Source organism: Condylura cristata, unplaced genomic scaffold, assembly GCF_000260355.1.
Source record: "Condylura cristata isolate star-nosed mole 26May11 unplaced genomic scaffold, ConCri1.0 scaffold00021, whole genome shotgun sequence".
NCBI classification, from domain to species: Eukaryota; Metazoa; Chordata; class Mammalia; order Eulipotyphla; family Talpidae; genus Condylura; species Condylura cristata.
The window spans coordinates 5543673-5553341 of record NW_004567122.1 but is presented as its reverse complement, the minus strand read 5'-3'; positions in this window follow the sequence as shown (position 1 = coordinate 5553341).

The following is a 9669-nucleotide window of genomic DNA, read 5'->3' as shown; positions in this document are numbered from 1 at the left end:
CTCTGAGGCGCGAGAGGGCGTGCCCGGCTGTGCGCGCGCGAGCCGCCGGGACAGCAAGGAAGAGTGTGAGAGACTTAGGACAGCGTGTGAGGGTGACACGCTGCGTGCGTGGCGGACTGGCAGCGATTGTGTGTGCGCGCGGGAGAGACTGTACATGTCTGAGGTGCGCCTGTGAGGTCGTGTGTGGGGGTGGGTTGACAGAAAGTGACCCCCCAGTGGCCTCCCACCGCCTCCCACTGGTGCGCTCCAGTGGGGGTCCCTCTGCTGCTGCCGGGCTCTGGGGTGGCCCGGGGTGGGCGTTCGGCCATCGGGAGAGGCCCCCCGCCTTGCGGAGCGCTGTCTCTGAAGGCCTGTGCCCTCGTGTCTGCCAGCGCTTCGCCGCGGCCCCGAGTTGCAGGTGGGCGTCTGGGGGACCCTGGGGGCACTATCCACCTTGGCATTCTGGGTCTGGGTGGGGCACCCCTCACGTTTTCATGAGTTTAGCCACCTGTGTGGTGATTTTCCAGAGTAATCACGTATTTGTCCCACTCCTGGCGCAGGGACCCCACAGACCACACCGTGGTGAGAGCCACTGGGGCGCTAGTTAACTTAGGAGGTGACCTTAGGGGCCCCAGGCACCCACCAAGCGATTGGAGGCTTGGGGCGCTCAGTCCCACCCCCCTCCCCATGTCCAGGGGGAGCACAAGCACCCAGAGGTTCAGTGAGCCACCCTGCCCAGGGTTGGGCTTGGTGAGGAGGGGAGAGCAGCATGCACGGGAGAAGTGGGGCGGGTCACCCTCTTCTTAACTGGGCCCGTGTGCTGTTCCTCAGGCTGCTCCTGTGTGTCCTTGACACTATTCTGGATGACAGGTAAGTAAGCACAGGTGTCGCAGCTCCAGCACATTCTTCTTCAGTGCGGGACCCTCCCACCTGTGCCATCCTGGCTGGATTCTCTCCAGCAGTGCGTGTGTGGGGGGGGGGGCCTGGGGGGGCTTGGCTGGGAGAGGATGGGAAGGCCCACGGCCAGCCTTAGGGGGCCGAACCCTGGCCTGTGAACCTGACCGTTTCCAGGAGTGAGTTCACTGCTGCAGTGGAAAGCAGGGTCCGAATCCCCTGGCCACGGTGTTAGGGGAAAGTCGAGGGTTACCTACGTAAAGATCCATCTGTCTTCTCTGCACTTCCAGACACTTTATGCAGTAGAGATCAAACACTAGGATGCGTGTTGGTGTGCACCAAACCTGCCCGGGTGTCTGGGTGTCAAGGATGAGAGCTGCTTGGGATCTTCTGTTGAAAGGTCTTTCAGGCTCTGACAGAGAACTCAAGTAGACAGGAAACTGAAAGGAGCATCTCGAAGACCTGTTGGCCACTTTTGCTAGTTAGGGTACAGAAACTAGAAAATAAGCCTTTGGATACACATTTAGGTTGATTTCTTGATTTCTTCTTTACAGAAGGATTTTAAAGCCCAAAGAGGGCCCTCCCTGGTAGCCGCTTGGAAACCATCCACAGCCACTGCCACTCGAGTTCAGTTCCCTGCCAGTGAGCTGACCCACATGGCACAGCAGACCTCTCCTGACCTACCCGCTGCGCCCCTCGGCAGTGTGTTTCAGTCTGTCTGCCTGTTCTGTTTTCCATTCTGTCTCTGGTGAGTCCTCTCACTCCCCCTACACACACCTCTGGCCTGTACCCCAGTTCTGTAGGCATAAAAAAATCTTAAAATAAATAAATAAATAAAAGCCCAGAGGGGGTCCTTTCTGGTGGCACAGGGGGTTGAGTCTCAGCACTGTGAAGCTATTGCCAGCCACTGCAGCACAAATTCCATCCAGGGAGCTGACCCACATGGACAGCAGACCTCACCTGTCTTTTCTGCTGCTCCTCTCAGCAGTGTATTTTGGGCAATCTGCCCGTTCTGCTCCCCACTCTCTGGTGAATCTCCTTTGGCCTGTACTCCAATTCTTGTATGCATAAATAAATCCTAAATAAAATAAAAGCCCAGGGGAAAATAATATTTTGTATGTAACCAGAAACAGACTTCACTGTGGTAACCCCAAAAAACATCCTAATTCCTTTTCTCTAATGGCAGTATTATCATTCTTAAAATTTTGCTTTTGCTTTTCAGTAGTGCTTCTCATAAAAACCTGACCTTATATATTTAACAACTTAAACTTTAGGATTTTATATATATGCCTCAGACAACATCAACCTTTTACTGACAAGTGTGTGAAACATATGACACATTTTGAAGGTCTCCCTCTTTCATCTTGGTAATTTCATAACTCAAGCAGCTATGTCCTCTTCAGTCAGGCTACATGGTAAGTGAAACTCCTTGTCTACATGAGGACTCAGGAAGCATAGAATATATATGTGGTGGGAGCAGGACATCGAGTAATAAAGAGCTTAGCTTTGTTCAACTTAAGAGAAAAGTCTTATAGAAGTGCTTTAGGCTAGGATATAAGCTCTTTTTTTTTTTTTTTTTTGCGATACAGGCTTCTTCATTCCTTAAGTATGTTTATTCACTCCTTTAGCAGGTATTTATCAAACATCAGTGTGCAGTTATCAGTTATCTCCCTACAGACATGAAGTCTCATTTTCTTTTTCTTGTGATTCAAGTCTGCTTCTACTGGCAAAATCCAAGAGCTTTTGGTGAATCCTCTGATCCCCACTTAGCACTGATGTCAGAACCTTTTCTTTTTCTTAGTGTTGTCAACCTTTTATTCCATGAATGAGTTTGTCTTTGAACTGTTATTCTTTTGTTCATAGAGATTTTGATCTTTCCTGGAGATTTAGGAATCATCTTATTTAAGAAAAAAAATACCCACTAGTAGAAGCATTTTACAAAAAAAGACATTGTTTAGACTGTATTACAGATAACACACATTTTATGGGAGGGAGAGGAAGGATATACTTACTTTGCTATACAATATAAACACATACATGAAGAGAGCCCAAACAGCACTATTACTGTCTTATTTCCCATGGGGAATATAGATTGTTGACTTCCAAGTCAGTTATAACATGCTGATCTTAAATTTTATGTCATACTTGTGATTTTTTTACTCTAGTTACCTTATGTTTTCCCAGGAATTAGTAAGTGGCAAGAACCAGATGTCTAAGGCATGGCCTCTGTTGTACAAATGTGTCCTGTTCAATTGCTGTTAGAATAAGGACTTTCAATCTCTCATGTTTAACACCTTGATATCTTATTTTAAGTGTTCTTCCACCCTCATTTGTAGATCCTTCCTGAGGGAAAAATGAACTAATCTGCGTGATCTTAACTGATTTAGTCACACAATCTTAGAAAAAGAAATGCTATTATTTGTGGCAGCTGTGCCAAATTTTTCATTTTGATTTTGACATACCCTAACATTTTATAATGTGTTTCCTCTGCTTTTTTTTTTTTTTTTAGATTTATTTATGCATACAGAATTGGTGTACAGGCCTGAGGTGCGGCGGGATGAGAGGATTCACCAGAGACAGAGTGGGGAGCAGAACAGGCTGATGTGCTGAAATACACTGTTGGGGGGAGCAGTGGGTGGGTCAGGGGAGGTCTGCCACACCATATGGGTCACCTCCCTTGTCAAGGATCAAATTCATGCTGCAGTGGCTGTGGATAGCTTCATAGTGCTATGCTTTAACCCATCGCCCCACTAGGGAGGGCCGTGCTTTCATTTTTGCTTCTCAGCTGATACTTTGTCTGGTTTTTTCATGGTTATCAGAATTTCAGTATGGAGAATAATTTTTGAGATGTTTAGAATCTTACCAAGATCCCAGGAATAAATGTAGGTGAATTTAAAGGACAAGAAACTTATTGGCTAGCCCTTGCTTCCTTTAGAGTTCCCTCAGTTTAAGGAAGCTGTATCAGTTACTAAACTAATGGTTGCTCAGTGTTCTCCAGCCTTCCCAAAGAGTTCATTCTGAGTGACAGAAGGAGAGCTCTACCCTTCCTTTTGGAATTAATTTTATTTATTTATTTTTAAGATTTATTTGTACATACAGAACTGGGGTGCAGGCCAGAGAAGCAGAGGCGGTGAGAGGACTCACCAGAGACAGAGCGGGGAGCAGAACAGGACAACTGACAAAGTACACTGCTGAGGGGAGCAGCGGGCGGGTCAGGAGAGGTCTGCCGCACCATGTGGATCTCCTCCGAGGCAGGCGGGAATCGAACTCATGTGGAAGTGGCTTTAGCTTCTTAGTGCTGTGCTTCAACCTGCTGCGCCACCACGGAGGGCCTTTTTGGAATTAGTTTTTATCTTCTCTGTTGTTAGAGAACAAAGTTCAGCTGCATTAATGAAATATCTTACTGGCTTTATTCAGACATTCATGAATCAGGCATCATCTAAACTAGCAGATATAAACGAACTCCAAAATGTACAATTTGACAGGGTTTCATAAACTAAAGTGGGCAGGGACAAATAAATTATATCTGGTATTTTCTGACTAGTTAAAGAAGCTGATAGCTTACATTTCCTTATATTAGCAAAAAGGCGACCTAGAACTGGGTCAAGTAATTTGTGCAGAGCAGGAAAATGCTGATTGACCTTAGCCTTTTTTTTCTTCTTGGTAAGCAGAAAGGAGAATTCTACTTAAGTTTTAGGTTGTTGACATTGAACTTAACATGAATATCTCCATGTTGGATCTAATCTCATTACTGTAACACTTTTATTTCCTTCCCCTCAAGTGACACCATTGTGTGTACAATGCTGAGTTCTCTCCCTATAGTAAGAATAAGACTTGTTTTCTGTATACTAAAAAATGGAATCGGACCTCCTTTGGTACAAGGTTTAAAGTCTCAGCGCTATCAAACTATCAACAGCCACTGCAGCCTGAGTTTTATCCCTGGCCAGGCAACTGACACACATGGTGGCGCAGCAGACTCTCCTGTCTCACCTGCTCTTCCCCTCAATGTTGCATTCTGTTGATCTGCCTATTCTGCTCCTCACTCTCTCTCTGGCCAGTCCTCTCATTCCTGCACCTCTGGCCTATATCCCAGTTCTTGTATGCATAAATAAATAAAAATAAATTTAAAGAAATAAAAGTAGAAATAAGAAGGCAGTTCGAGCTCAGTGAAGAAAAAATGGAAATGTAATTATAAAATGCCACTTAATATATGCTCGCGATTGAAAAATTGCTGAATTGAGTATATTTAATGTAGTGCCTAGAGGAAATAGTTAAACTAAGTTCTTGCTAGTGGTGCTATGAAATGATTATGTTCTTTTGGCAGCACATATTCAGAACCACAAAAATATCTATACTCTGGCCCATTATTACCAGATCACCTAGGAAAACATTCCAAAGAGGGAAAAAAAAAACCTGTATAAAGATGTTCAAGGCAAAACTACAGTGAAAAAATTGAAAGCAGCATAGTGCCCACTATGGAAATGGCTCAGTAAACTATGCATATAAACTGTTAAATGCATAGAGCCTGGATACAGTAATGATGCAAATTTTGTGTCAGTGAGATAGACATATTTACTATTATGTTAAGTGGAAAAGTGCAGGCCAGCTTAGGGAATATATCCTCCAGAAGTGAAACTGGAAGAGAAATTTTGTAAAATTTGGGTTGTACGTTTTCTTGTAAAATTATTTTTAATGTTATAACTAAAAAGTAATCATTTGGGTCCCCCCTGGTGGTGTGACAAGTTAAAGCACAGCACTATGAAGCTATCCGCAGCCACTACAGCATGAGTTTAATTCCCTGTCATGGAGCTGACCCCTGTGGTGCAGTAGACCTCTCCTCTGCTCCCCTCAGCAGTATATTTCAATCAGTCTGCCTGTTCTGTTCCCCACTCTGTTTCTGGTGAATCTTCTCACTGCCCCCGCACCTCTGGCCTGTATGTAAACCCAGTTGTACCTACTTCTTGTATGCATAAATAAATAAATCTTTAAAAAAAGTAATCATTTATAAAGCTGTATAGCTGTTTTCCTTGTAAAATGGTATGGCTGGTACCCAAACCCTGGTTGATTCAACATTGTAGTTGAAGTTCTATTACCTTTTGTTGAATAATTTAGTTCTTGAATGAGTCTGGATCTTTCATTCATACTGTTTTCAATAATTTAGAATCTGAGAGTTGGAAATTTCTAAGAGACAGTTTAGAGCATCCTTCCACGCAGTGTAGGGATCACTTCTCTAACATTCCTGACAGGTGACCACCCTCTTTTTGCTTGCAGTCTTCCAACTATGCAAAACTCATTATTTCATGATGCCACCTGTTCAATTATTGAGTATTTCTAATTGTTAAAAAGTTCTTACCATTTACTTAATTGAATATGTATTCTTATCTCCTTTGTCAGTTGGTCCTAATGTGTTCTTAATGTATAAGAGAACAGATTAATCTTTCTTTGCCTGGATGTTTTTTGAAAGGCTATTTTTAATCTTCTCTTAGCCTTTATACTTTGAACTGTTATTTGTGGACACATGTTATAGAATCTATAGATTTAGCTATTTGTTATCTGTACCTACTTCTTGTTTTAACAGTACCCGGTAGTTTTGCTTTTTTTTTTTAATTGACCCTGTTTTCTTCTACTCTTGTTTAGTGACATCAGTGAACATCAGTCCAGTACTGGAAAATATGACCTTTATTAAGTGAATCAAATTAATTTCACCCTTCTCACCTCCCATGGCCATAGTGATTGGTTCAAGGGTGGACATATGACCTAGTGTGGTCAATCAGGGCCAATGAAACTCAATTCTGGAACTACTTTTTTTTTTTTTTTTTTTGTACTGTAGGAAAAGCAGTCTGTCTACTGGATGAAAACAGTTTGGAAGTACAGGAGAACCACCTTACAGAGTCTAACTAAGAATGAAGTTGACCTACAAGAATAGATGACTGAGAGGTGAGCTCTTTTGTTTTTGTTTTTAATCCAAAGGTTAAGCTCCCTTGCATGACTTACTCAATTATACTAGCCAATTAGCCCATGACTATAATGCCTTCTTTTTTCCTTGCAAACCATCTTGGCTTGTTTTTTCATCAGTTACTAAAGGGGTTAGGATGATATAGATCCTAAACTGGAATAAAGAAGAAATTAATATTTTTACTACTATCAGATTTCTGCCGCAACTTGGATAGTTCATTTAAAGTTTCTGGCACTAAATTTCATTGTCAGTAAAATGAATAGGTAAAACTGAACAATTTAAATAACCTGTTTCTGCCTTAAACGTCTGTATGACTTTGGCTCCAGATCTAACCAAGTATCTTGGTTGTTGTGTGTGTTTAATCAATAGAAATTGCTTAAGTTGTTTTTAATATCCAAAATATAAGAAAAATGCAAATTGTTTGCAAAAATATAGGCAATCCAATAAAAATAGGCAGAGGATACCAGAATAGACATTTCCCCAGAAAATACCCATGACCAACAGGTGCATAAAAAAGTACTTCACACCTCTAGTCATTAGACTATTATCCAAAGACAGGAAATAACAAGTGCTGGTGAGGCTGCAGAGAAAAGGAAATGTTTGTGCATTCTTGGTAGGACTGTATGGAAATATAATATGTAGATTTCTCAAAAAATTAACAGTAGAACTGTCATAAGATCTAGCAATTGCACATATGGTTATTTACCCAATGGAAATGAAAGTACTAACTTGAAAATCTATCTGTTCATTGCGGCATTATTTACAATAGCCAAGACATCTGCCAAGATGGTGCCAGTGGAGGTAAAACTAGATCCAGGGAAGCAGATGGGTCTTATCTCATGTGCCAGCTACTTTTAGTGGCTGACTGGTAAGCGGTATAATAGAACTTTTTTTAGGAAGAATGAATGGCATGTCATGAGAGGTGAGTGATAGCAGAAGTCCCACATATTTGCCAGCTCTGACCTAGATGTGAAGGACAGAAGTCATGTTTCAGGAATGGGGAGTAAATCTAACAACTGGCTGGCAAATACTAAAAATCAGTAGCTTGAAATTAAGTGTTTCTTCTGCCTGTTAGTAAACCAACAATATGGGTAGACATTTACTCTAGCATCATCATATTACATTAACTCTTTTATGTATTACTTGGTTTAGTTAAAGGTTCCAGAGAGGAAATCCATTGGGACTTTCCAAATCCAAGGTATACAGGGGTACACAATCAATATTTCAGCTGGTTCAACTGTATCTAACCTAATTAGATTTGGGTTAAAAGTTCTTTCTCTGTAAGACTTACCCATTTCTATGCTATTCGAGTCTTCCTATTCTTCTTAATTTCTTATTAAACATATATTTGCAACATTTCCATCTTGTATTGAATAAACTAGGAACAAAAGGTATTTGCCAAGTTTTAATTATTATAGAGAAGGAGCATTAAGTGCATAATTACTAAATCCTTTTTCAGAATTCATGTAGGACAGAACTCAGAGAATGGGACTTGGAAAACCCTGGAGACACAAAATTTAGGTTATTTGGGCATACCAAACTTCTCCTTTCTGCTTTTGCAATTCTTTATACACAGTATCTGTTAAATAACACCAAAGTCTTATTCTTTGGCTTCTTAACTATTCAAATTATACACAGCGCTTAAGTTTGAAATTTTGTCTGTTTATGCTTTCCACATCATTTAATTGGCATTCCTAATAAAACATGTACTGTTGTATCAGCCACTACAGAAAGATTATTCTGGGTCTTTAGAGGAAGAATTGCCTTTCTGAACCATGGTGACAATTAAATAATTCAGTTGAATTATTCCATGAGGTATTTAAAGACATAAAGAGGCAGTGACTTATATGTGAAATGTAGAGAAACCAAACAGGTTCAGACTATCAAAGATAAACTGTACAGTTGACCCTAGAAAGCAGATCTGAGATACTCAGGAGAGGAAAGGAGAAGGGGAGTGTGGAGAACAAGGGGTAGGTGAGCACTTGTGGTGGGGGTTTCGGGGCACAATGGTGGTGGGAAATCTATAGTGACCACACCAGAGGGGAGAAACCCTCTTACACTTTTGGGTTGTAAATCTGGGCTTGAATCAGAAGCACCTGGAAGTTTTCAAAAAGCACAGCATTATGGGTTTCATTCCTGCCTTAGTGAATCAGAATTTGTTCTTTCTATTTTTATCAGATTCTTGAGTCAACCTATTGTGTGATTTCAGAATGGAGTTCGTAAATCATTGTGTAGTGTCTCATAACATAAGCCTTTAAGATTAATCTCATTGATGGAGTCAGAGTCGTGTGTATTAGATTGTCACCTCTTGGAGTGGCAGCCTTGTGAGCACACCAGAGAGGGAAAGATCAAAGTCCATGTGGAGCAATGAGAAGGCTAGAGCTACAGGGAAGTGACATTTAGCCCCATCCAAAGGCAGTCTCCTATTGGTTAAAACTGAGTACAGAGGTGGGGCAAGTCCACAGGAAATGTTCATCTCTGAGGGACACAGTTAACTGGGGATGTAAGACCAAGGGCTGTTGCTGGAGGGTTCCATTATTCTTTCTGCTCCAAGCACATTTATGTCTGTTCTAATACCTGCCTCCTGTATTGAGCAGATACTGGGTTCTGAGTATGTTCCTCATACCAAGACTTTGCTCTTGGTGAGAGGCCCCTGCTTGACCCTGCGAGCAGGAACTCTGGGCACTGAGACAGTGACCCCAAGAATGAAGACGCCTGGGTATCCCATGATAGACTTCAAGATGGTGAAATCCTTTTTTTTGTTTTTCCCCCCAAAGATTCATTTATTTATGCATACAAGAGCTGGGGTACAGGCCAGAGGTGTGGGGGGTGACAGGGTT